This window comes from Falco peregrinus, chromosome 3 (genome assembly GCF_023634155.1).
Source record: "Falco peregrinus isolate bFalPer1 chromosome 3, bFalPer1.pri, whole genome shotgun sequence".
Classification (NCBI taxonomy): domain Eukaryota; kingdom Metazoa; phylum Chordata; class Aves; order Falconiformes; family Falconidae; genus Falco; species Falco peregrinus.
Genome location: NC_073723.1, coordinates 36,042,025 through 36,069,935, shown reverse-complemented (window position 1 = coordinate 36,069,935; position 27,911 = coordinate 36,042,025). Strand labels below are relative to the sequence as shown.

The 27,911-nt window shown below is 37.4% G+C and overlaps 1 protein-coding gene across 5 annotated transcripts in view; it reads left to right on the top strand.

Annotated features, from left to right (window-relative positions):
• RALYL (RALY RNA binding protein like) overlaps positions 1-27,911 on the top strand; it is a 401,768-nt gene that overhangs the window by 17,646 nt on the left and 356,211 nt on the right. The gene's annotated exons all lie outside the window — the stretch shown is intronic.

Genomic DNA, 27,911 nt, shown 5'->3' with positions numbered 1-27,911 from the left:
AATCAATTAATTTTATGAAATCATGTTTATTCATGAAAATGAACAATGGGAAGTTTTCTTGTACACAGCAGAAGGCAGGCAATGAGAAAGAACTTTGTCATTTAGTTTCTAGGCTCCTTTTAGGTGATGTTTTTCCCCAAAATGTTTTTCTCAGCCTTCTTTTCTGAGGACAGACACATCTGCAGTGCAGGCACATGTGCAGGCCCTCTTCCCACTGCAGTTTCAGTGTCTTTAAGATCTTGTAGTGTTTACATGACTTTCAGAAGACTCTGGGTATGGTTTAACCTAGTGCTAGGTTAGTGTGGCCTCAAACCCACAGCTCAAACTTCTCTTTCCAGTTCAGTCCTCTGTAAAATTTCCCATCTAAACAAGTGATCTCTAAACCCCTTGCAGAGAATCAGTGTTTTGGGCAGTGGGCGCAGTTTTTCCAGTGGGAAGTTCCAACATAAAGAAAGATAATTTCCCTGTCCATATAACCAGAATGAAGGGCGTTTGCTGGAAAACAAGGCTGGTCCAGAAACACGTGTTTCTTTTACTAAACGTATATTAATCTAGTGGGGACTTCCCTACTAGTCTCTTTCCTATGAACATTAGGGCTGAAGGTGATACTGATGGCAGTTTGAAAATAGACATTGGTATTTATCCATTTTCTTTCGTATTTGTTTAAAAGCACAGAAATAAAAAATCATTGGAGCATAGATATGGGATATTTTATTTTCTTTACAGAAAGCTGAAAATATTAAAGTAATTCCTCATCAATACATCCTCATCAACCAGTGCCCCATATTCCTGGTTGGAGCATTCATTACCTGACTCTTGTGACTGAAAACCATAGAATCATAGAATATCTGGAGTTGGAAGGCACTCAAGGATCATCGAGTCCAACTCCTGACCCCACTTAGGGCAACCTAAAAGTTAAACTATATAAAAAGCATTGTCCAAACACTTCTTGAACACTGACAGGCTTGGGGCCACGACCACTTTCCAGAGGAGCTTGTTCCAGTGCTTGACCACCCTCTCAGTGAAGAACTTTTTCCTAATCAGTCATAGGAACATAGAATACCAGGTTGGAAGGGAACTCAAGGATCATCTGGTCCAACCTTTCTTGGCAAAAGCATGGTCTTGACAAGATGGCCCAGCACCCTGTCCAGTGGAATCTTAAAAGTGTTCAATGTTGGAGAGATTATTCCGATGGCTGATCTCATTGTGAAAAATTTTCCTCTTGTGTCCAACTGGAATCTCCCCAGGAGTAACTTGTACCCATTATCTCTCATCTTTTCTATGTGACTCATTGTAAAAAGGGATTCTCTATCTCCTTTGGAGCCACCCTTTAAATACTGGAACATAGTGATAAGGTGTCCCCTAAGCCTACTTTTCTGAAGGCCGAACAAACCCATATCTCTCAGCCTTTTCTCATATGGCAGGTTTCCCATTTCTTTCATAGAATCACAGAATCATGAAATGGTTTGGGTTGGAAGGGACCTTAAAGGTCATCTAGTTCCACCCCCCTGCCTTGGGCAGGGACACCTTCCACCAGACCAGGTTGCTCAAAGCCCCATCCAGCCTGGCCTGGAACACTTCCAGGGATGGGACATCCATAACTCCTCTGGACAATCTGTTCCAGTGTCTCACCATTCTCACAGTAAATAATTTCTTCCTAATAGCTAATCTAAATCTGCCCCCTTTCAGTTTAAAACCATTCCCCCTCGTCCTACCCCTACATGCCCTTGTAAAAAGTCCTTCTCCAGCTTTCTTGTAGGCCTCCTTTAGGTACTGGAAGGACACTATAAGGTCTCCCCAGAGCCTTCTCTTCTCCAGGCTGAACAACCCCAACTCTCTCAGTCTGTTGATGCACATTTTTCTGTTTGTGTACATTGTCCATTTATTATGGTTGATTTCTTCTACAAGCATCCACTACAGTTAACCTTTGAACTAAACAAAATAGTCCAGTTAATTTCACTGATGGGCTTCAACTTTTCACCACCAAGGAAAGCATAGTCACATTTACAGGACACATTGAGGAGCCTTCCCTCCTGCAGATACAGAGAATAGTGTAAGAATAAAACCATGTAGAAACTGCAAAGGTATTGGACAGTGAAAGGAGCATAGTGTCTAATGGAAGGATGCGTATGCACAACAGAAATAATTAGTACCTGGACCTTCACCATGATTCCCCTCCACTCACCTCCTTTCCTCTCTTTAGATTTCAGTTTCACGTGGAAGTCTTCTTCTAACAATTGCATATCCCTCTACAGAGCTGAAATCTTTTCAACAATCCTGCAAAATCAAGTACAAATGATCCCATAAGCAAACAGTAACAGGCAAGAAGGTTACCAAAGCTGATAGTATTTGGAAGTTAAGCTGAAATTTTAAAAATACTTTGACCTGGACATTTTTAGACACAGTGACCAATATTTGCAGGTGTTATAAATTGGTAGGATATCTTCATTAAATCAATGGAGAATTGATTGCCTGGTTCTATGCTCACAACTTGTTCATACCAAATGCAATGGAATTTACTTCCTTTTAGTGATAAATTGTGGAAAACAGGATGATTACTTCTATACTGGGAAGATCATTTCAGTCTTATTACAGGATGACTAATGGAGCTTTAAAAATGTTGAGGTAATGCATGTGTGTGCCATAGGTGGAGGACAGGGGAAAATACGATGCACATGAAGCCTGAGCACAGAAACAATGAACTTGGAAACTATCTTTTCAGTGAAAGCTATATAGCTGTAGAGCTTCTCCTTTGCGTTTTGAGAGGATTTAGAAGAATGTGTTATTCATAGTGAAAGAATAGTTAGAAAGTCAGTTGTTTCTGAGAAGAGGAGACTCAGGGGGAACTTACTGCTCTCTGTAACTGCCTGAAAGGAGGTTGTGGGCAGGTGGGGGTAGGTCTCTTCCAGGTAACAAGCGACAGGACAAGAGGAAATGGCCTCAAGTTATGCCAGGAGAGGTTAAAATTGGATATTAGGAAAAATTTATTCTCTGAAAGGGTGGTCAAGCATTGGAACAGGCTGCCCAGGAAGGTGATGGAACCACCATCCCTGGAGGTATTTAAAAAACATGCAGATGTGGTGCTTAGTGGCATGGTTTAGTGATGGATTTGGCAGTCCTGCATTAATGTGATGATCTCAAAGATCTTTTCCAACCTTAATGATTCTGTGATTCTGATGGAGGGTGGTGGGCAAAAGCATACATATTTTTTTTAGCCATTTTATGTTACACACTACTGCAGAAAAATGTCTTGTGCCTTGAATAGTGTATTGATTATAGTCAATCAAACATAGATTAAGGTATGCCCTACTTAGCAAAAACTGCATTGACAAAGAGAGTGTATTAATGAATCATAGAATTTTGCCATGAATTAGGGCCGCTGAGGTCTTAAATGTGAAAGGTAAATGTGCTGTCATTTGATAACCCAATTTTTAGATTGATTTTTATAGATACAATGGAGCATGTTATGGTAAATCTTGAGAAGGGATAAATCACAGAAAGGTTCAAGTCATACAGTCATCAGATGCTCAGCTGTCAAAACATCGTTTTTCTGATTGTTTTGCTTTGGACCCAGAAATGCTGTTTGGTTTGGGAAGCATGCTTTGGAGCCAATATAGCTGAAAGGGGTTAAAGGGTCATGCTATGCAAGACACAATTTTAATTTGAGGCAGAGGGGGAAAGAAGTCCACTTTTTTTCTCTTTTGATAATGATAAAAATATCCATACGTTGAAAAAGTCATTATTTTCTCCTCTGTGTTTTAGAACCAATATTATTTTTTTCCATTGGTATGTTTAATGAGCCGTAGTTAATATATGCTACTTAGCTTAATCTCTCTGAAACTCAGCTTTTCAGTATGAAAGAAAGGGGGCAGGAGGAGAATTAATACATACAAGGGATAAAACCTGGAAATACATTCATGGCACCTGAGCCTCAGCTGTCACCTCATGGGTGGGACAGTGAGTAGATTTGTATTTGCTGTTGACCTTGCGGTGGAAGCATATTGCATAGCCTTTCTGAGCCTTTTTGTTCTTGTTATTCAAATATCAACACCTTAAACTGAAAGAATCTGCCTCTGTGAGTTGATTCAGAAATAAATTGTGTGCCAAATACTGTTGCTTATTGAAAGAAAAAAAAAATTCAAGCTGCTGAATAATAATGTAAGTGTGGGATTAATGAAACCTATGGGTGACAGAAAAGTGGTATCAACATTCTCTATTGTTCTCTCATTTTTTCATGAAATGGTGCACAAGCAGTCCTTGTTGTATGGCTCTAATGACTGCTGCTTAGTTGCCTCACCAATGAAGAAGCACCTTGCAGAGGAACTTGAGATTTGCATTTGGTACTTTTATCTGTGAGAGTTTCTTTAAACAGTGCCTTTAAAGCCAATTTGCTGTAGTTTTTAAAATGCCATTCATGTTTCCTAAATACCATTAGTTTTCACTGGGGACAGAGACCGGCTTGTAACTCATTCTACATCTCTTTACTCTGCTGGTTGTTGTAATGGGTTTGAACTGTGCCTTTTGTGCCTTGTTTTCTCTCGTCATTGAAATGGGAATAAAATCCTCCATCATCAAAATTATTGTGGATGATTTATGTATTGAGTTATCCATCACTGTAAGATTCAAAAGCAAATATCTTAGCAGCTGTGTTTTTAGCCATTGTCACAAATTTGTCTATAGATATGTCGAAAAGGTAACCCCCAATATTAGTAAACCTACAGTCTATTCTGGATGTTGTGCTCAGCCAAGGTCACTCAGACCAGTAGAAAATGAAAATATATGGCTGGAAGACATGAAATAACTGTCTTTACCACTCATTGTTTCCTTTTTGGCAAAGCCGTTGTAGCTAGCATCTCTACTTCAGCACTGGTGGACATGTTCTGAAAGAGAGAGAAGTATTTTCATTTGGAATAACACATTAACCAGTTGAGACCTGGGAAAGCTGAGTGGTTTAAATGAATAGGCAGTGGTCTCTGTGAGGGTCATAGTCTCTTACATACAGGTAATAGCTTTTTGTTGTTGTGTTAGAATGTGACACAAGAGAGGCTTTGAAATGAATCAGGTATGTTCTGCTCACGCTGAACCTTTGTCTGAAATTGCCTCTGATCAGCCAAAAAGGAAAGGCTGCCATCCCTCTGAAATGATGGATGGATTTGTCTGGTTAGGAAAAAACACAGTGACAGGCAACCAAAATTTTCCTACATACATATTTAACCAAAAATACTAAACAATATGCTTCATTTTGTCACTGGAAATATTTTGTTATGAGATGATGATTCATCATTGATCTTTGCTCTCTCCCGATGCAACAGCTCTCTTGAGAGGAAAATATAATCTATAACAGTCTTATTTGTTTGACAAGCTAAAAAAAAATCAAGAAACAGACTTCAGCTTTTGTTTCAGTGATTTAATGTACATTTTCCAACTTTTTATTCGAAGAAGCTGTTTGTAAATCTGGTCTAGAAAAATGCTGTTTTTATAAGCTTCAGAAGTATGTTCCATTTGGAGTGAATGAATTATTCCTTGCCAACAGACAGCTGTAAATACACAAAACACTCAAGCTTTTTGAGGCTTGGCTCAAGTGCCAGCACAAAATCAATGATAAAAATCAATGCCTTATATGTGCAGTACTTTACTTAATCATTTAAAAAAATTATTTCAGTGAGACATAGAAGGCCAGATCCAGAGCAGATTGTCAGAAATAGTTTAGCTTCTATAGAGTTCTATTGATTTACTCCTGTGCCAGATCTGGCCCGCTGCGGAAACTAAATTTAATATAATGTATTTTTTAATGTATTTATTTATTAGTACTGAACATCATTGCATTTTCCACAACCACAAAACTGATTTATGTTCATGGCAAATTCTTTACATACATAGAATGTGTAGTTGTGTCTGACATACAACAAAATTACACTTGACTTTTATAAACTCAGGATTGAGTTTTCCATTTAATTTTGTGTAAATTATAAAACAAGTTCATTTCTAAAGTTACACCACTGCTTACAGCTGCTAATTTGCATGAATGATTAGGACACTTTTTGTGAATTAGGGATTATAAATAAAAATTGTAGCAAATATGATCTTTCAGAAATCTACTTTCTACGTTGATTTGATACAGATTGTTCAGATTTATTATGCCTGAAATATTCTGTAAGTATATCTTAGGAAAGTACAGAACAACTAGTAGACATCACTACAGCTCTCTGCTATTGAAACATTGGCAGTAAATAGGGGAGACTGTTTAGAAATTGTTTCTTAAACCTAATTTAGTAGTCTTGTGCTTATCTGTGCGTTCTGTTGCACTACTGGGGTTATTAGGTTGTGCAAATGCTGTGGATTGCGGTGCTGGATGTGGAATTAATCATGGAGTAACTTCCCTGGTTTAGGTGAAGAGTCAGACTTTCAGAAATTATAACTGTGATGCTATTGACTTTACTTGCAGCTGATAGTGCTCATTATCTCTAAAAAATCAGAGAATAACTCAAGTGGAAATTAAAATATGCTACATTATAAAAATGGTCATGTTAATATTATTGTGAATGCGCTTTCTCAGTTCCTGACATCATGCATTTGAAATTCTTTACTGAATACTTTGTCAAGGTAATTGCCCTCATTTAATATCCATCAGCCCAATCCTCATGAAAAATATCCATTAAACTCAGTAATAATTTTCAGCCAAGTAAAAAAATGCGCACTGCATCTTGTATGCTTTTTTTCCTTTTTAGAACATCCATTTCTAAGGTTAGTAACCTGACTATTGTCATCTCTTCAATTGTTATACTGTTTTCTCTGCTAATAACTAATACTTCCTTTAATTTGCTTTCTCTCTGTGACACCTCATTTATTATAAATTGCTATAGCCTGTATTTAACACATAGACCTGTTATTGTACAGAATATATTAATTAAGTTATACAGAAGTTTATACCATTGGATGAGAAAGATGAAGCAAGGTGATCTATCCTGCATAAAAAGGAGTTGTGAATCATAGCCAGCTGCTGTTTGTGCACAAGTAGTTAATGTGGGTTTCCATACTTAAAATACAAAGTTGTCCTATGGTGGGTTTTGTCATACTTTTGAGACAGATTTTTGTTAGTAATATAAGGAAAATTGAGTCAATTCTTCAATTTGCAAATCTGATTGATTACATACTGAGACTGATCCCCAGATCAGACATCAAATGTCAAGGCATAGACTGGATGACTTTTTGACATCTCTAATTCATTTTCGTGATTCTGTATTTAAACTGAACTAATGAGTAATAAAATACATTTTTGTGTTTGTGAAAGGTTATAGGTAGCCCCTGTTAAAATTCAACTGTATATGATGATGTTTATATTTTATGTGTTATATATTTGTCCTGTTTATTTTTCTCATCTGTCCTTTTAGAATTGCACTCTTTTGTAAAAGATGGGAAATATAGAATGTTATCAATGTTTGTTGTTTCACTTCATAACAGCAACAATAACAACCAATATTAGACTCAGGAACCTAAGACAACATTAATTGAATTTTGCCATCAAGAAGATGAGTATTTCTCAGCAAGGAAAAATTAGTTTGTGATTAAAAGAGCTGAAACCCTGTTGTCCTGAAGTGTAGCGTTCATGGCAATGTGTAATTCAGCTATGTCTTTGAACACCATTGCAGTGTTATGAAATAAACAAATATATATATCACGAGCAGGCATTTTATTAATAATTAGATATAAAGTTTGGAGTGTATAGCTTTCTCTTCCATTTGAAATAACATAATGTGGTTCATTAATGATATGCTTGGATACATTAAAGGGGAAGCAGTTTATTTATGGTTACCTCATGAAGATTGTACAACGACTGGAAAAAACTCTGTTAAAAATGGAGATTATACAGGGACCACTTTGAAAACTGAGGAATACACAATCATGAGAAAACATTTTGCCTCGTACCTTGTATTCATTCACAACAACCATGTGTGACAATTTGTGTAGAAGGGTGTATGGTTATCTTTGCACTCCTTAAAGTGGTTCTCTGTGCCACAGGGCTGCTCAAAAATTCCTTTTGCTGCCAGTAGCCCAGGAGTTATTACCACATTCAGAGACTGCTGGGAAGACTGAGTCCTGTCCTATTTCCCCTGGCCATTCTTTGTACTAGTTGCGAGGAAGGGAAATTATGTGGCCCCCACTCCAGCAGCTCGGCATCACTGCGGGATCTCTCCGTGCTGTGCTCGTTGCCTCTGCATCATGCTTTCTGCCATTAGCACACTGTGAAGCAACTGCAGTGCTCTGAAGCCTGTCTGTTGAATGTAGGTGAACCTTTATTCACAGTTGTAAAATAAGCTTTGTAGAGCCAGGTGTTAAACCTGAGAGAGAGAGAATGAGGTCCTCATTCTGGGGTAGTTAAAGGCAAGGTTTCCATTAACATGTGAGAGCCCATGATTTCGACTTGCCTGCATTGCAATGATCACCCTGCCTGAAGCTGCTCCTCTTCCAGACAGACTTGTTCTGGGACCAGTCTACGTAGTGACAGATCCATTGGCCAAATTAATTTTGCTTATGGAAACCCAAAATAAACAAGATCTTGCAATTCTGCAAGAAGTTTTGGGCATGGCGTTGTGTCTCAAGATGAATTGCTACGGATCTCTTAAAACGTGGCTTTGTAAAGTGGGAACACTTTTCTCATTAGCTGTACTGAGCTAATTGTCATTCTCTTTAATGCTCTAAAAACTTACATTGTCTTGCTCAGATCTGTGTTTTCTGAAGCACAGCATTCTTATCATGGTCTTCTAATAACTGGTGAAATAATACAGCATTGCATTTCAGTAGCTGAGGATGACATGAGTTTCATGTCTTACTCGAGGGAAACTGCCTTTAGAGATTTGAGTAGTGAATGAAATAACCTGTATTTGATGAAACTGCTCTTCGAGAGGGGACAGGGCAGGCTGCACAGTGGTTTTGTGGCCATAAAGTCAGCTCTATGAAAGCAAGGTAAGGTGACAGATTGAATGGCACCACTAAACCCATTATTACTACTGCTTTTCTGGGTCAGAATACAAGTAAAGGCAACAACTGCTTTCACAGAATATGAGATTAAAGTATATAGATTCTGCTAATTCCTTCTTTTACAGAGACAAGAGGAGATGGGTTTCCTTTTCCTCAGTAGGTGAGAAGGCCATGTTTACTAAGGTTGGGTGCAAGAGAGTGATCATCTCCCAGGAATCATGCAGGGGTCAAGTAAATTTGCTGAATATGCACAAATTAGAGCTGTTGTGTCTGCAAGTGAACAGATGGAAATTGTGAACGAAGACCATAGCCTTCAAATGTCATTGGGGAAAAAATATCAGGTAGAAACAGAAAGCCCATTGAGGAGAAGCAACAACATGATAGCCCTAGGCATCATGTTTGTTTAAAATTGGAGGACGATCAGACAACCATTTCAGGTGGATTTTGTACGTATGTATGTGACTGATGAAAACTAATTTTCTCAGTAAAACACTTTTTATGACTGAGAAAGAATTGCCAGTATCTTTTTTTATAAGTGACTAAACTGTGGTCTGGGAAGGAAATCCATGCTAGTAGTACAACATTCATAGAACCATAGGATCATTTAGACCAAAATAGACCATATTCCTACATTAAAATTAAAATTATAAAGTAACGTAACTGACACCATAATTCATTTCAGTCTTTTGAATTTGCTGATGCAATTTCTTCATGTGGGACTGAGCACAAGTTTTCAATTAAGTTCACAAGGTATTAGGTACCTCGGTTTTTTTATATACTCGCTTTGAAACATTTTAAACCATGTTTTCCTCTAAAAGTTTTCATTGCAATCAAATCAACATATATATCCAGAAATGTAGATTCCCCAAGTTAATGAATATTTTTAGATATTAAAATTGGTATGAAAACTGGTGTATATGTCAAGTACAGTGCCACACTGGAAATAATTAGAAAACATGGGGCTTAGTAAAAAGAGTCATAAAGAGGGTAAGGAATGTGCAAACGAGCAGACACTAGCAGTGTCAAATTGGAATGTGTTGTGCTGCAGAGAGTTTACAACTGGAACTTTTATGGAAATGATCCTGAGATAATTTTTTTTATTTAATAATTTCACTGTTAATATTGGTAAATATTGGGAATGTGCTGGTGAAATTCACTTATATCAGGCCAAATGGCATCAGTAAAACAGAGAAGGAGCGGGATATCATGTAGGAGGTGGTGAATAACCTTTAGGATTGGGATAATAGAAATGCAGTTAAATATTAAGTCAGGGTCACTTGTTAACAGCAGTTTTCAGCTAAAAGATCCCTTCCAGTCCTGTGTATTTTTTCTCTTACTAATTTTGGATAGTCTATACTTGGTACTGCCTCTGGCTTATCTTTAACTATTTTGTAAATCACACCCCTTAGGCACACCTTTTTATTTTTTTTTCTTAACATAACTGGGAAATGGTGAAATTATTTTTTCAATAAAATTAATTTCTAAGCAAAGTTACCTTAAACATTAAAAAGTTAACACTTTGAATTTTAAACCCCCAAAAGCAAAAATATGTAATAAAAGCTGAAAAATATTTCAACTTTTATAACACCAGCAGCCAATGTAAAAGGAGTTGAATCCTCTAAAACAGATGCCGTCTTGTGATGGAAGATAGATTGGCCTATGAGCCTGAATAAACTTTGTCTCTAATTAGTATGCAAATCTCACCTGCTCCAGGGTTCTTGCTCTTTCAAAAACTATGATCTATTTAGCGTTTCCCTGTTTGGTGAATAATCTCACCTAGGAGGTTTCTTTTTCATTCTAATTTGTTTCATACCTGTAATTTTCAAAGCATGCTGTACTGTTTTAGGTCAATATTTTCTTCAAAGCACCAAGCTGAGAAATGTTAGCATTTCAGAAATTAAAAAACCTCTGAAAATAAATGCAGACATTTAATAATATAAATATTTTTACTTAAACCTATGGGATAAAAAAATTATATTGCAAATTTTGTTTATTATATATGTAAAATATATAGAAAAGGTACAAAGAGGGCTATAGATGTAGAACGTAAATTTAATTCATCTTGTGTTTGACTTTTTTAGCAGAATATTTAATAACAGAGTGTTAAATAAAATATAAAAATGCCTTTAAAGTCCAATCTTATACCATTGAAAACAGCAATGTTTTCAACAGAAGCAGGATCACATCTGAGTTAATACTATTGACCCAAACCTCATCAGCACATTTTGAAGTATAGAAGTTTTCTAAGTTTTTGTGTAAATTCTGAAAAAAAGCTAGTTTACTCAAACCTGGTTCTTCCTTCCTCTCTCTTTTTGCCGATACGATTCCCTGTATGTCAGCATGGAACACAAATTATCTAAACAGCTGGGCCTGATCCAGGATGTGGGTCACTTGAGACATACATTCACATCATCCAAGTTCAGACAGCTCCTTTTGGGACTCTGATTCCCTTTTGAAAGAAGCAGCCCCTTTTCCACTGTCCAGATAGGAAAGTTAGTTTTCTAAGCTTAAATGGTCAAAAACTTCATAACCTGACTCCCCTCTACTATGTAAGTAACCCTCTGGGGATGAATGCGTGTGTACATACACATTCACATACACACATGTGTGATCATGACCTGTGATGGCAATTCCTGCATGTTTGGAAGCCTCTCCAAATGCAGTGGATGACAAGACTGTACATTACACCTTAGACTGTATATATTTATATACAGCAATTGTGTGTATTTGCTATCATGAGGCAACAAGCTTATTTGGAGTGTTATAGGAGTACTGTGGGACTGTATTTGATGGGGTAATCTCTCTTCCATGAATTGCATGAAGTCATTTAGCTATGCTTTTTCTATATGCATAATTCCTCCTTGGTGGCCTTGAAATAATCAAAAAGGAATTCATGACACCTGTATTTTGTTTTCCAGTTGTGTGCAGGATGCATCCTTTGACAAGTCACTTAGATGCAGATCCTGAAAGGTTTTCAAGGCTCCAATTAATTCCAAAGGCATTTTTAAAGGTTTGGGCTTTAATCTTTCTAGCCTTTGATTTCCTTAGCTGTAAGATGAAAATGTTACTGTGAACATATCTCTGCAGCCCCGTGGAGACTCTTGGATGAAAGGTCCTATGAATGTGTAAACCATTTTTTTATTATTTTCTTATTGGCCACTAAAGGGAATTTTGCATGGAATATAAGCATTTGGAACTACAGGGGTTTGCAATGTTTATCAGAATCAAGAAATTTGCCCTACATATTTATGTAACTGTTATGAAATAGAAGCACCAAACATAAATAATGCATGAAAATATGTAAATTAATTTTTCCTTACTATTTTTTTATTATTTTATCTGACTGGATGGGCAGCCCTGTTGAAGCTGTGTTGAGAAACTGTCTTAGTCTCCCAGGAATGGTGTTTCTCGGTAAATGGTAACTATAGAAAATTGTTTTAACATTAGGCATTCACCTGATTCTAGTCCAGCACTCAGAGGTGGAACCAGCAATCTTGTTTGCTAAGGACAATTCACAGAGGTATAGTACTGGTGCCAAACCAGAAAATTTGCTGCATCAGAGAAGAGTAATAGGTCAAAGAGAAGCTATAAGCCCAAATAGTCATGAAAGAAAAGGCTCTCCATCACCATTTCCATAATGATCACTGTGATTTTGATTTGGGCTATAGGAATGTACAGAGTTCTGTGGAAGCTTTGTGTTTCACAACACCTAAATGTGAACAAACCTGTCTGTGCGGTTCAGTGCAGCCAGGTAGACGGCCGGTCCTGTGCAGCTGTAATACACGGGCTGGGAAGAACGGGAGCGGGGCAGTGTGCCTGCAGTCCTGGCCGGGGACTCCTGCTGCTGACCTGTCACACAAGTCCCTGCTATGGAAAAGATTTATTTTTTTCCATCTCACTATCTTGCTTGCAACAGGTTAGCCCTGTGCAGCCTGTTTGCATGGCCATTTTCCTGTTGTGCTCACCAGAAAACCAAGTCATATTTAAACTGGAAAGAGCCTGTAGGTATCTAGTTCATCAAGCCTTATTTTAAATATCAGCTCTCTGCCTTCATTTCAAAGCCTTTCTTAGGCATGTTCAATAGGTCTTCAGAGATAACCAGGCTTTCTCAAGTTTGAATGTCAGTTAAGCTTAGATAAAGATTCTTGTTCAACAAATGCCAAAACTGGGATGAATCCTGCCTGTCTCAGAAACAGTGCACAGCATGGGGGTGAGCATTGGGACTGCAAAAAGTCATGCTGTAAGCAAGCTGTATTATATTCACATAATGAATAGAAAACTTCTCAGCTGTGCTCTGTCACAGGCTAACAATACATTAAAGGTTGTTCATATATATAAAAGGATATAGGGAAGTACTCGTGTCAGAGATTACTATCTTCTGATTAAATAGATGTGTTTACATCGGTGGAAGGAACTTTCTGGAGTTTGGATTCAAATTATGAGGATTAAATATAGAGGATAACAAATACTATACATGTTCCTAGAAGTATACTAGTACGTAACACCTGATACTTCAGATGACCTGCTTAAAAATGCTTTACAGACTGTGAAGTTGTCACTGGGAATGAAACTCGGACCTTTCATATGAGGTAGCATCAGTCTTATGTTGGTTAGTGGATACATGGAAATTTCTGTGAGAATCATGGATTAAATATGATCTTTAGAAGGAGAAAGACCTCATTCAGTAAAGCAGGAAAGAGGCCGCAGCTCTGCTGAAACAGGTGGAAACTCTTGGTGCCTCAGCAGATTCAACTCCGAGTGTTCAAAATAAGCTTCTGGATTGACAAGATAGTATTTTGAAATATACATTTTAATGCAGGATTTAAAAATAATGGTTTCTGGAAAAATCTAAATCTTTAAGTTAAAACAAGAGAGCTGAGATTTGTTAGAAAAGAAAATTGAGGGTTTTTTTCAGAGTTCAGATGAATTCAGAAATGACTATTAAAGAAACCACCCTAAACCTCAACATTTTTGTGCCATTTTTACAATTTGGTGCTCTTCTGTGTTCCTGTTTGCAAAATTATTTGCATTACAGTAGGCTTTTATACAAAAAAAAGGCTTATAAAAACAGGTTAGGGCAGTGTGAGTTTAAGGAAATGTAAAGGAAGACCAACAAGAACATTTCTACTGAAGGTCTAGGAATAATTTGCTGTATAATGCAGTAAAATTCCACACGTGTAATTAAGGGCTAAAAAAAGAAGCTGAAGTAAATTTACTCATGAATTTAATGCTGAGAAATCAATATTCAAGAGAATGCAATGAATGACCTTTTCAGCTCATTATTACAAATATATCTTTGGACCTAACTTTATTGGTTCTAATTGTAACTTAGCTGATCAGTGTAACTATATTACCTTCAAAACATTCCTGGCTAACAGAAGTGAGGTTATATTCAGCTTCTTTCATTCCAGACGTGGTGTGTGCTATTGCTCTCCAAATGGTTAAGCTCAGAAAGGATGATAAAGTGGCCACACATCCTGGAAGATTTCTGCTTCTTTCACTTTCTCACACAGATGGATGGAGAGAGCAAGCTGCTCTTGAGGCAGGTTTCTCAGGCAGAGATGAAACCAGAGCAGATGCTAGCAAACCAGGCAGTGATGCATAAACTTCACCTTTTTTTTCTCCTTTCTGTTAAATACACTTGTCCTGAAACAAGTCTTTGTCCTCAGATAACAATTAAAACATCTTATTTAGAAAGCTGAGCCATCCTCAGCTTTAAAGATCCACAGTGGATAGGGTGGGTTTAACCCACACTCATTAACTTTAACTTCATTAAGTTTCTATAGCCAGAAAAATAAAGTGAAAACTGCTTTTAAAATGAAAATTTCAGAATTTGCCAGTGGTTTATGTGGAGGAATATAATGAAAAGAATTAAATAAAATTCTTATAGGGAGTCCTTATCAGACATATTCAGGAAGAAATCAAAGCTAAGGATAATATTTCATGCAAAGGGAATGAGACAAGGTAGTATGTTTTCATACCTAAAACCAGCCTTCAATCCACTTAATAAAAACCAGAATAAAGTGGTTGCTGTCAAATAAGGTTTTTACAACTCCTTTGAAAATGGCATTGAAATGTTTTCACTTGGCCAAACTTTCAAAGCATAACATCCTATCTACTGTAGCACACACCTGTACCCCAGCTGCTCCTACCAAAGCCAAAAGGAGGTCTGAATATCACAGAAATCTCATTTCTGTCAGTTAAAGAAATTCGGTGAAGATGCAGAAGCAATTTCATCCAAAGGATACCACAGTTGCTGCTCTAAAGAAAACACTCTCCAAACACCTTGCAAGCCTTATCATTTTCCCGTTTGGGTTGGGGAAATGCTGTCTTGAATTTAAAAACTTAAGCTTTAACAAACAAACTCTTTTAAAAAATGTACTTATATTTTCATCAATATTATCCTGTTCTAATATTTTTAAAGTGTTTTCCTTGGGTACTCCTTGTTTTAGATAAACAATCAAGAGAGCCAGCACACATTTTTAGCTTCATCCCTGTTTCTTTCTCATTCTAGCCAAGTTCATCTGTATGCCACAGAATCGTTGGAACAAAGAAGCATCACTTTCAAATATTCACAAGGGAAGGACATGATGTTTTCCTTGTGTGGGCTTCTTTTTGGTTTTGTTTTTGGGTTTTTCTTGATGTTCCATTTTGCTGTACAGCTATAATCTCTCCTGCTTTGTAGGGTGTGCGTAATAAATGGGGTTTGAAATTCCTTAAACACTTTAGCTTCGCTTCAGCTATTAATCTCGGCAGCCATTTATTGGTTTGTATGCTACAAAGCAATGGAGATTATCCTTTAATTAATTCCATTGAGGGGTTCAGCTGCCACCATCAACCACAATATGGTTTCATAAATTAATCTTGTAGGAGAAATATAATGCAATTTATTATAACATTTTTATTTAAATGCAAATAATAATAGTAGAAATCCTGTGTAACAGAAGGGTATAGATGTATATATGTGTGTATTTCCCAAACGCAGTAATTAAAAGAACAATTGCATATTCCATTTTCATATTTTCATTTTATTTAGCTGTTTCAAGTATATTTCAGAATCCATCAGAAAATAAAAAGATAGTTTTCTTGACTCCTGCATAGATAGCTGTCTTAAAAATTTTGAAATTACATCTTACATCTAGACATATGAAAAATGTCATTGATCTTTACAGTTCTGTTTGAGATCTGACTTTCTTACTATTTTTTTGTGTGCTATTGTAGGTTAATCAGTTATAATAATGCTTAGTTGTATACGTGAACATTTTTATGTTCTGAGTACTTGAGTGAGAACATCAAATACTGCCTAAAGTATTGCCAAAATGTTTTGATCTCTGGAAGCTGAAAGTGCCTGGCATGGGCATGTTTTCTGTAACAGGGGACTGATTACGTTTAAAAATATGTTAAGTAGGGTGTTTTCTCTAGCATCACACTAAGCTGATCTTAGCTGTTACTTTGAAAGAGATAACAGCTATGGCCTGGTTCAAAACTAATTTGTGTGCTAGTAGTGTCCTTGTAGTCATAATGAGTTTGACTGGCAGGACAATGCTGTGCAGATTTATTTTCTTTTATGCCATTAAGTGTTAAGATTTCAGTCATACCTAACGGAGGTAGCAGAATCAAGCAGGGAGGGTAAGATGGTTCTTCTGTGGTCACCCAGACTAAAGATGGAAGCTGGACAGATGTCAGGAATTCCAGGTCAGTTCAAGCTGGCAAAATCAGGTGTTGTTATCAGTGGTGATCCTTTCCCGAGTGCTGCTTTTAGTAGGATTTCTTGCACCCTTATCCGTGCTAAGAAATTAACCAGAATGCATGTTGTCAGTAAAAATCTTCATAGAGCATTATTATTTAAGTTAATTAAGTAGAATCAAGATAATCTGCAGAAATAGCTTTATTAACCCCCTGAGCATTGTAAGATATTGCAAAGCCTCTGCAGGTTTGATGTAAATCCTAATATTTCACTGATCTGGGCAAAGAAAGGCAGAGCTTAAAATAGAAAAGTTTTCTATGACTATTATAACTTTTTTGGGTTATGCAAATCAGAAGTGCTGAGTTTTTTTTCATATTAATAGATAGACATTTCTGTGATTAATTAGTAATTTGAGGGATGATTCCAATGTATAAGTTGTTTTCTGGCAGCGTAGGTCCAGTGTATTGATCAAGTTTTGCAAGGACAGAAGCAGAGCTCTGTGTTTGCTGAAATATTATTGAATGTGCTGCTCTGAGAATTTGCAGTGTATAACAATAGAAATTACAACTGCTCAGTGTCACATAGAAGCTGGTGGAAAACACTGTATGGCTTAGAAGCTTAAATCATCACAGAGGGTGGGTGTGAAAGCAGACTCACACCAGCTATCCAGGCTCTGAGGTGTCAGTGATATGCAGGCGTATTTGTGTTGTGAATAATGTTGTGCAGTGGCAGCAAAATCATATTCTCAGTGAAAGCAGCCCTGGGAAAGCATGTGTGTACTGAAGCAGCTAAAACAGAGGCAAAACGCTGCCTGGACATGCTGTTTAAATGCAATCCACCTAGCAAGAGCTACTGCTCAGGTATGCTCAGGAGCTGATACTACAGTCCATGGGCTGCAGTCACCATCCAGGCTGAATGTGTTCCCTTAGGGGGAAACCCAGGGCATGAGGTTGTTCCCAAGAGCAGATCCACTCCTTCCTCTGGTGGCTGGCATAATTCATGCCAGAAAACCAGCGCATACAGTGGAAACGTACCCACCAGAGACTGTTTAGTACTTGCAGATTAAATGCCCATTTTAATTTCTTAATAGACGAAATCCAGTTTGTAATCTGTGTGTTTACAAATGGGTCTTATTTGTGCATTGCTTTTTTGATTTCTTTGGTTTTCCTGTGTTATTGGTTCCTCTTAGATCTCCCCATTCATGTGAAGCAGCAAGGCTCTGCAATATATATTATAGAAAAATAGTAACAACTACTTTAGAAATGGTTGGTTACTCTCAAAGCACTGACTTCATGATCATATTTCCATAATTTATATTTTCCTATTTGCTATAGCAGTTATCATTTTTTTACTCAGGTTGCTTATATCTTTTAAGTTAACATAATACGGTGGTATGTTGAACTGAAAAACACTGGATCTACTGATAAATCTGACTTTCATCAGATTTGTATTAAGCCTTCAATGCAGGTCAGAAGTGTTGCAAGATTATCTTCATGACTGACAATAGCTGTGAATTCAAAATACTGTATTTATATATGTAGTTTACTAACTGCACTGACTGTTAATATTAATTCATCTGATGATTGGATGAGAAGCAAAACCAGTTCATTGAATAAGAGAAATTGAAAACATGGTTCAAAACATCCTCAGTCTAATTGTCCAGTAAGAGACACGATACACCCAATTTATTAATGCTGGGTTTGATACTGCATTTAATTATTTAATAGAAAAACTTTGACAGTTTAATTATAGTGCATAGTTAGACTTTAGTGAACCTGGGGTTTATGGATTCTAGCCAATAAAAATGATTTAATATTTACTTGTCTTATTTTTAGCTGTAGAAATTAGTACATCTGAACAAAAGGTTATCCTTTTAAAAACAAAAGTTAATGCCTCACAGGTTCATATCTTTACCCATGATGGACATTTTAGTAGCTTGTTATCATGCTCATGTTATAGTATTAAATGACTAATGAAATAAAAAAGCTGGTTGCTACATGCAAATCCCCATACATCAATAAAGATCTATTTAAATCTTTAAAATAAGGTATAAATCATGGATAGGGCCATGAAATAGCTCTCTGATACACATTATGTTTTAATGTAGGAGCTTGAAAGGAAAAGAAACTTTTTTGAGAACTGCTCAGTGACAAATTATGACAACTGGGAACATCATTACTGTCTGTATATCCTTTTAGGTAGGCTCTTCTCATGAGTGGTGGTAAGGTGCATGCTCTGTTTTTGCTGTGGGTCTCTGCCTGCCTTGTACTTTTTACATTGTCTTGGACCAGCTCTCTAATAGCTGGTGCCACAGGACTAGCAGAACATGTTACTCACGTAACTGTTCTCCCATGGTTAAGCACAGGAGCACTGACAAGGACTCAGGAGTATCACTCACCACATGATGCAACATTGGGAATCTGGGTTGAGACACCAAAACAAACCCACCACACAACTGAAAAAGAGAATTAGTGTCCTCCCACAGAAGACAATAGTGTTACATTGTGCCTTTCTGAATATGAAGTTAATAAAAGCAGAAACCTTGAAAATCAGAGATGTGGAGTTAGGGTGCACACCAATGTACAATGCCTTAACCTTCCTCCCTGAGATGGGTACTAGGCAACCAGAACAGGCAGCTTTTACCCATTTTTCTAAAAGCAAATGGGCTACATGTGCCACAAGCGCACGTGGCATGAGACACTATGAGCAAACTTAAGGTTGATCATCAGCTCTATCAGTGTTTTTCAAAAGCTTTGGTTTGCCTGATGTTTTAAGTATGTACAATTTTCCACTAATCAATGTAACATCACATTCATGAGCAATCATTTATGAAATTATATTTATCAGTTAAGATTGCAGTTGAGGCAAGGCAGAGGTGTGTGATTCTTAAATGCTTTTTCCCTTTCTTAAATTGTTTTCCAATGCAGTGTTTGAACAAGCAGTCTATAACAGACCAGAAAGAAAAATCACAAAAATATATAAAAGTGTTAAGACATGGTGTTTACTAGCAGGCTAGGATTTGTGGATCTCCTTATGCTTTTTTTGTGACATCCTTTGACTGTGCTGTCACTATTTCCCCTTCATCTCTCATTCTCGTCCGGTTATACCATTATGCCTTAAGAACGCAGCAGCAAGTAAAAGGTCTGTTCCTTGTTCTCTCATTCCTTTTGCCGCATCTTGCATCACAAGCAACAGATCCAGCTTGGTAACTCACTTCCCTTTTTAAGTTTTGCATTGCTCTCCGCCCCCAAAAAAGCAAAATCCTCAGTAAAAGTGCATGCTGTGGAGTAACTATAGAAGTTAAAAACAAATAAGAAATATTTTAGTATTATCAGAGTTATGGCTTGAACTTTATGCCTGTAGAAAATATAGATGAATGCATCAATAAGATGATAATTTGGAAAAGGTGGATATCAGACTAAGATGACTACAAGCTGAGAACTTCAGCTGCATGGAGTACTTTTTGAAGCACACCAAATTACAGGACAATCTGAGTAAATATGGACTTCAGAGTATAGAATTGCCTAGCTTTAAGCCCAGAAGAGAACTCTGAAGTCTTTTTCATACTGTACTATTCAAGAACTGAAATAAACTTTGAATTGGGTAAATTCTTCTGGTAAGTTGTTCCCTTTCTTCCAAAGGCAATAAGTGGTAAGTTTTAAAACCAGCCCAGTTACTATATCCACCTGTAGAGTTTATGATGCAGGAAGTAGAGCTTTTTCTGGGTGAGGCATATGCAGCCCTGCAGTCAAAAGGTGTGGGGATGAGACAGCATCCTGACCAGCCCTGGAAGCATGATATGCTTAACATCCAGGATATCTCACCATTGTAGTCCAGTGGGAATGGTCTCTGTGTTGGACCAGGTGATGAAGTCCTGGTAGGGGGTAACATTCAGGTGAGATGTTTATTCACTGTATTTTTTGTGGTCTAAAAGCCAATATACAAAACTGAATCAATGAAAGGGCTGATTAATTATGCCTGACAGGAACACCATAAGGAAGGCCTGGATATAACATGGTTGTACACAGGACCGATTGCCACCATCGCGTCTGGGGACGAATGAGGATATGGGGACTAATGAGACCTCCACTAATACCTCCTCCTGCCACTTCCATTGTACTGCTCAGCTTCCCTGGGATTAGAATGTTAATTAGAGAGCCCAGGAGGTGATTGTGCTCAAGGATTTTGAAGCATTTTATCACACATTTACTACATCAGATATGGAATCTCTCAGCATCATGGAGGATCAAGGGATAGGAGAGCATGATGGACAGATGAAGTAACTGAAAAGCAAGGTGTTATATATTGGACAATAAACAAAAAATGAAAGCATCCAGATTTCATAGAGAATATGGCTAACTACAGAAAGTTCTTTATTTTCACAAAGGTGTTTGTTTTCAAACAGGGTAATAATTGAAGTTCTGTTGAAATCAGTGTAATTATGTTAATTTACACAAGCACAAAATCTCACCTAAAAAGGAAAACAGGAAAAGAAAGGCATTTTCTCCCCCCTCCTCCAGTATCTAATCTACCTTGAAATGTGAAAGGGTCCTCATGCAAAATGAAAGCAGATTTAGAAATAGTGAGAATATATGAAAAAAATAGACTGTTCCAGGGATTTGTAATAATGATTTCTCCTGATAAAATAGAAGAAAATTTCTACCTGCAAACAGCAGATTCTGTAGCTCTCTAGAGGTTTAATCTTTCACAGATAGCAAGAAATCTGAGCTGAGTAAAAAAACAGAGCTCTGCAAAATGTAAGATGGAATGATGTTGTTCTGTTTTGTGAACTGCACCATTTATCTTTATTTCTTTGTAGGTGATGCTTTCTGTGAATACTTCTGAACTGGGCCGTGATAAGAGTAAAAGCAGATGCAGGAAGTCTGTATGATATAAATAATGATTCTGCCTGACAAAGTACTTTTGACATTTTAAGGGGGATACTGTTGAGCAACTTGCTGTGGTTTGTTGCTCTCCCATGAAAGAGCTAATTTAGCCTAGTTAAAAGGCTGCTTTCTCATTGGCTCTGAAAAAAATTAGTACTTCGTATGCAGTCCATATCCACAGCTTCCTTGGGAGCTGGCTTTATTAACCAAATGCTGGTCCAGTCCTTTTCTGGCATGGCAAAATCCTGGTGGAATTTTTGTCTAGCACCTATGTCTCCTACTCCGAATCCACTTGTGCAGATTTAATAAGCCAGAGCTATAAAAATCTGCATGTCAAAGACTGGCAATAATAGCGATGATTACATCTTTTCTTGTGTTTGAGTTTATCTGCTGTGTTTTAGGAGGTTGCCAAAGGAAAAAAACAACAAACAAATCATAACCATGCCAGCTGATATAAGAGAGGAAGTGAATGAAGTTTAGGCACCAACTTTTGCAGCTAGGCTGCTAAAGGGAAACTTGTCGAGAGGGGCATTAGAGAGTGAGCTGACAATGTGAGCTGCACTCCAGCATCCTTGGGAAGACTCCCAAGGCCATCACTGAGATTACCTTTGCAAACCTCATACCTGTGAATTCACTTCTGGTCTTCCAAAGGATCCCATGTGCCATCCTCAGGACTCAGCAACATGGGATGCTATTGGTATAGTATTGGAGTGCCCATCACGTTGCCACCACTTGTGTTTCAACCGTGTACAATGCATACTCAACCATACTTGAGACCACACATTAAGAGTTATCTAGGGCATGGAGAACTAATTAACCCTCTCTCCATCAACCACCTGTATTCTCAAAGAGGATGAATCAAGAAGAGGGCCTGGCATCTGTACTATATGCAAGAATAGGGGAAATACAGTATATAGAGTTTAGCAGAGCACAACGCAGGTCTGCAAGTTGGGATTTTAGCTGATAGGAATTATAATTATCAATAACAGTCAATCCCTCATATATTGTGTTTGGGGTTTTGTCCTTCTCTGTTCTTTAAATAAACATTTTAACAATTAATGTATGTTTTTGTTTTGGTTTGAGTGGCATATTTCCCTTCATTTTCTTCAGAAAACAGAAACTCTGTCCTCTGCCAATATATCTGTAAGACTCAGTCTACTTGCTGTCCTTCATTCTTATACTCTGATTATCAGGTTTCATTGATGCTTTGTTAATAGACTGCATTTGTGCTCTCTGAGCATCCAGTCTTGCTATCTGATAAGGTCATAGACCTTATATTATAAAAAGACCACTAGCTGAGATGAATTTTGGGAGATTTTGCCTCACTGACCTTGCAGTTAAGGCCTAAAGCCTATCCATTAAAATGGATTTTTAACCTCTACTGTTAATGCAGCTTAGTGCCATATCTTTAGTATTTTGTGGGTGAGAAAATAAAGTGGGGTATGATATTTACATGTATCGTAGCCATTTCAGGTATACTGAACAAAAAGGCTATCTTTCTGAGTGTTGTGAATAAAAAGGGTATCGCTGTGGTTGTTGTGAAAAAGGCTGTACAAACTGATGAGAAGAAATTTATTTGCATTTTGTTTCTTTGCTTTTTTGTAAATCTAACTTCCCTAGACTGGGTTGGTTGCATCTTTGGCTGCATCTTTGGCTGATATTGTCATTTATGATACTAATTTACAAAAATCAGGTCTGAAGCCATCTTTCTGTAATAAATATATATATTTGAATAGAACTTTGTTTAGTTTTCTTCAATCAGGAAATTTTCCTTAAAATTAAAGTTGGCAATAAGCTTATTGGGCTTTTATTTTCCTTTGAGAATTTTGAATTAATGTGTTATTTAAACCGTGATGTACACTAAAAATATTGACGTTTCCAATTTATTCACAAAAAAGTGCATGGGTTACAAGTGTCTCTCGACACATCTGCTGTTTGAGAGGCAGCGCACAGAGGATAGATTTTGCCTGGTCTGTCATCAGCTCTTGAATGTTGGATGGGTCTCCCAGAGGAGTTAGTTATCATTTAATGCCTGTGATACAGATGCATGCCGTTTAGCACCTAACAGGGCTAACAACTTATATAGGTTTCAGTTAGTAAGATTGCAATTAAATGATTCTTGGTTTTAATCAAGTGGCTGATCAAGTATCATGGAATTTATTTTAGATTTTGTAGTGAGGAAATAACTTCTTTTTTCCACTTAATTTATTTGATAAACATGGTAGAAAAATTGCAATATGTTAATAAGACTGTATTTGGCAATGTAAGTGGAGATGGGGAAATACACTATAAATCACAAGTTTCAGTGGACTGCAAGGGAGACTATGACATTCCAACTAAATATGCACAAGGAAAGTGGTAGGTAAGGCAAAATATCTGTAACTGAGCTCATTTGCCTTTGCTCTTGAGAATTTTCAGTACAGTCTTTGTTTCAACTAAATGGGGCTTTATTATTTTAATTAGCTTAATGTCTTTGGCAGGGAACTGCTTTTGGAACAATACAGGAATAGGATGGGGGTAAAATATAAGGAAATAGCACCTCAGCATCACTGAATTAGCCCATCAGTAGAAATAATTGCTGATGTTAGGTGTGCCTGACAGAAGGCTCGCAGCCGCACTGCTATGCTAGTTATCACCCTAGATCTATATTCACTACATCTCTAAGACCACAAATAATTACTTTCGAAAAAGAAAAGGCTGGATTTTTTTAAATCACTTATAAGCAAAGGAAATATCAAGCAGGATAATTGCAAGAAAGATTTAAAATGAGCATAAAAAGACTGTGCAAGATGCTATCGTTTTACCGGTAATGCTTTACTTAAAAGTGGAGTATAATTTTATTCTATGTGAGATACTTAGATTAAAGAATTTTTTTCTCTAATGTATTAGACATATTACCTGTATTTATTAGCCTCATCTAGATACAGATTCTCTGCTGTGGGTCTTCCCCACATGGAGAAGTGGAATGGCTCATGGAGAGCCACTCTACACCTCAAATAAACAGTACAGTAGTCAAGGGTTTATCATGTGATGGAGCACGCTGTCTAACACAGTCCCCTCTGTGTATCTACTGTAGCAATGCCTCTTGATTGGCTTATGCACAGACATACAAAGAAAACACTAATTGCTCCTGGAGAGGTGTGCAGAGGCCACAGCAAGGCAGCGAGGCAGATGCTTTGTTTCATTGAGGACTAGTGGCTGGTGCTGGGCTGCAGTTGCTCGCAACCCAGAGCTTTCTGCTTCGATGCAGATGGGAGCAAATGACTGATGCGGTCTTCCATAAGGCTTGCATTGGTCTTCTTGATGGGAAGGAGGAAGAAAAATAGTAGATATATTGCACTGTTAGGAAACAATTTTTAAGCGCAGACCACTCTGCAGTCTCCTGGTATTTCTTCACCCTCAAGTTACTGTATAATTCAATTCCAGGCATCATGGCTTTTTGGTCAGTGGAAGGAAATAAACTAAAAACAGGTTTTGGAAAATGATTGCTCTCACTTATCCTCCTTTTCACTTTCCACCATTTAATTTGATTTGTAATCTTTATTTAAGGAACAATAAAGATGAGAGTCTTTATATATTGAAAAACTCATAAATTTGAGGTGAAAATCATTTCAGAAAGAAAGAAGCTGTACAACAGAGCTATTAAACTTATTGTGGGTAGGATTCAGTCTATAAGACCTTCACATTCACATGAACAACACTGCTAAGAGAGTAAAGAAAAAAACACTTTATACAGTGTCGTGTTCTGCACCTAATAAAAAACTACAAGTGCTGGGGAGTTTATAGCAAGGTTGTGCAATTAACCTTTTTGCTTCTAGTCTTCCTTAATACTGCTTATTTTTCTGTGAAACACTAATAGTTTGTGGCAACAGTGTGTGTGAGGGTTAGTCATACTGTATTTGAAATCAGAAAAAATACTTTGATAAAATGTAGGTGGTGTTTTCAATACAAGGTCATCTTCATGCTGTCCCAGCCAAATGTAACTTTTTTCAGTATAATCTTGTCTAAGACCTTAAAATGTTACTGTACACAAGCAAGAGCCATTTTTCAAGCAACAGTTAGAAGTAGAAAACAATCTTGAATATTAGTTTTGGTATTTTACCCTTCTAATAATTTTTAAATCCTTAAACATCATCAACTGTTCCTGATGGAAGCTTTCCTACATAAGTATCCCAGCACTGTCCAAAAGATCATCTTTTTCTGTGCTGTTCATTTACATTTGTGGGGGTCTGATTCTAGCTTTACTTCTGTTTATCTCCACGATTTCCTTGATTCCATTGCTCCTTCTTCATGGAGATAAACAAGATTTACCAGGGTAAATGATCTCAGAATCAGACTCATAAAGTTAAAGCCTGTATTTTAATGTTTGTACAAATGAAGGTACCGTTCTTTTCCATGTCATTTTCATCCTCCTTACACTGTGGACTTCCTCAGTACCTTCTAAAACTTAAAATATTAAATGTGACTTAATTTCTCATTATACCAACTCCTCCTTCCCTTTTTCTCTTCCTTGACATATTCAGCTTGGGCCAAACCGTAAGAGGTTTATTATACTCATGAAAATGCAGCAGCATTACCTCATTACCCTAGAATTTATGTGCAAGAATTAAAAGAAACATTTGGAGGGCTATTTAAAATAGATATAAATATATCTGCCATGATTAAAGATAAGTAATTTAATTTAACAGAAACTGTTAAATAAACAGCATGTTGTAATAGGTGGCAGAGTTCTGATGCCAATTAAGTGAGGCTGCCAGAAGCTTTCAATCATAAGCCTCTGTTTTCAGTTGCTGATAGCTCTGCCAAATGTAAACCACTGTGTCTCTAATACTCTGTGCTGAATATATGCCTCAGATATTTTGTTCAAGTTTCATTTAAATAAGCTCTTTCTTAAGAACACTTAATATGAAATCTGCCCCTCTGGCACTGTCTCCTCCTGCCGTGTCAGAAGGGTGAAGGGGAGGAAGGAAACGGCTGGACAGGACAGGAGCAAGAGGGACTGCGGTAATGAAAGGTGAAGGGGAAGGATTTAGAGGCAAAGTAAACGCTCCTGGGAAAGATTCAAGAGATTGAATATCAGCAGGGGAAAACAGTGGCAGTTATGCCAAGGGGAAGAACATGGGCTTGCTTGGAGTAAGAGTGAAAAGTAAAGGTGTGGGGCAGGAGTTGGCTGAGGAAACAAGTTTGGGAGCTACAGTGGGCAAGTGAATACACAGGAGGCCAGGGTAAGGGAAAGTCGCAGAGGGAACTGGGTGCAAAATTGTGCAAAAACCTCAGAATACAATTTTTTTTTTTAAGATCTAGAAATTAATTCCATCATTCATGAATATCTGCTTTCCCTTATTTAGAACACAGCAGAGAAATTTAAGTATGCCTTCATTCCCTGAAGGGTAGGACCACCTGGAGGCTAACAGTGTCACCAATGTTGTCAGTAGTTCAAGTACTTGAAGAAACTTCAGCATTACTATGCTTGCTGAGTACCTGAAGGGAACAGCCTCTTTCAGCAGCTTTATGTCTTTCATTGTTTTGAAAACTCTTACCATTACACTGCCTCTGAACTGTGCCAAAGGAATACTAAGGCTGCAACCGAAGAACCCAGAGATTATGAAACACCTGAATTACAGTTACTCAGGCAACCTGAATTATCACCCCAGGCATGTATTCATTTTGATCCGGTCTTCCGTTTCCTCACCCCCACCCCCCACCCCCCCCCCCCGCATGCTTTTTTCCATTCTATGTCTCCATCCACCTCTGGATCTTTACAGAGCAAAAGCCCTTCTTCTCTGCCCTTGTCACATCCTTCCTCAGGACTGGCACTGCATGTCTGCGTCATGCTTCATGGGGTGGGGATCAAGGACTTCCAACTGGTTTTCATAGCAAGCCTTTCTCTTGCTCACATCTGAAGATCTGTGTGTGAAAACACAATACCTTGTTGCTTAATGAGTTTTGATAAATGTCATTGATCAAATACCATATTATGCCTTGTTTTCTGCCACAGAATTAAAAAACAAATTGTTACTTTACTCGAGTTACAGGTAAATTTAGTGATAAATGATTCTGTATGTCTTTTAGTATGTTACTAAGATACTACAAAGAGCAAGAATTCTAGGCAACTATATATATATAAATGTAGCACTACACACATTATGAGCATTTCACTGGCTTCATCAAGGACATTAATATTACCAAGACACCAACAACACATTATACTAATATGTTTTGAACTCTGTTCTACTCTGGATGCTTTTTTTTTTTGGTTGGTTGGTTGGTTGGTTGGGGTTTCTTGGGTTTTTTTGTTTTGTTTTGTTCAGTCCTGTTGTTAGAAAGCCATGTCATCCAAAATAATGGGAGATTATTGT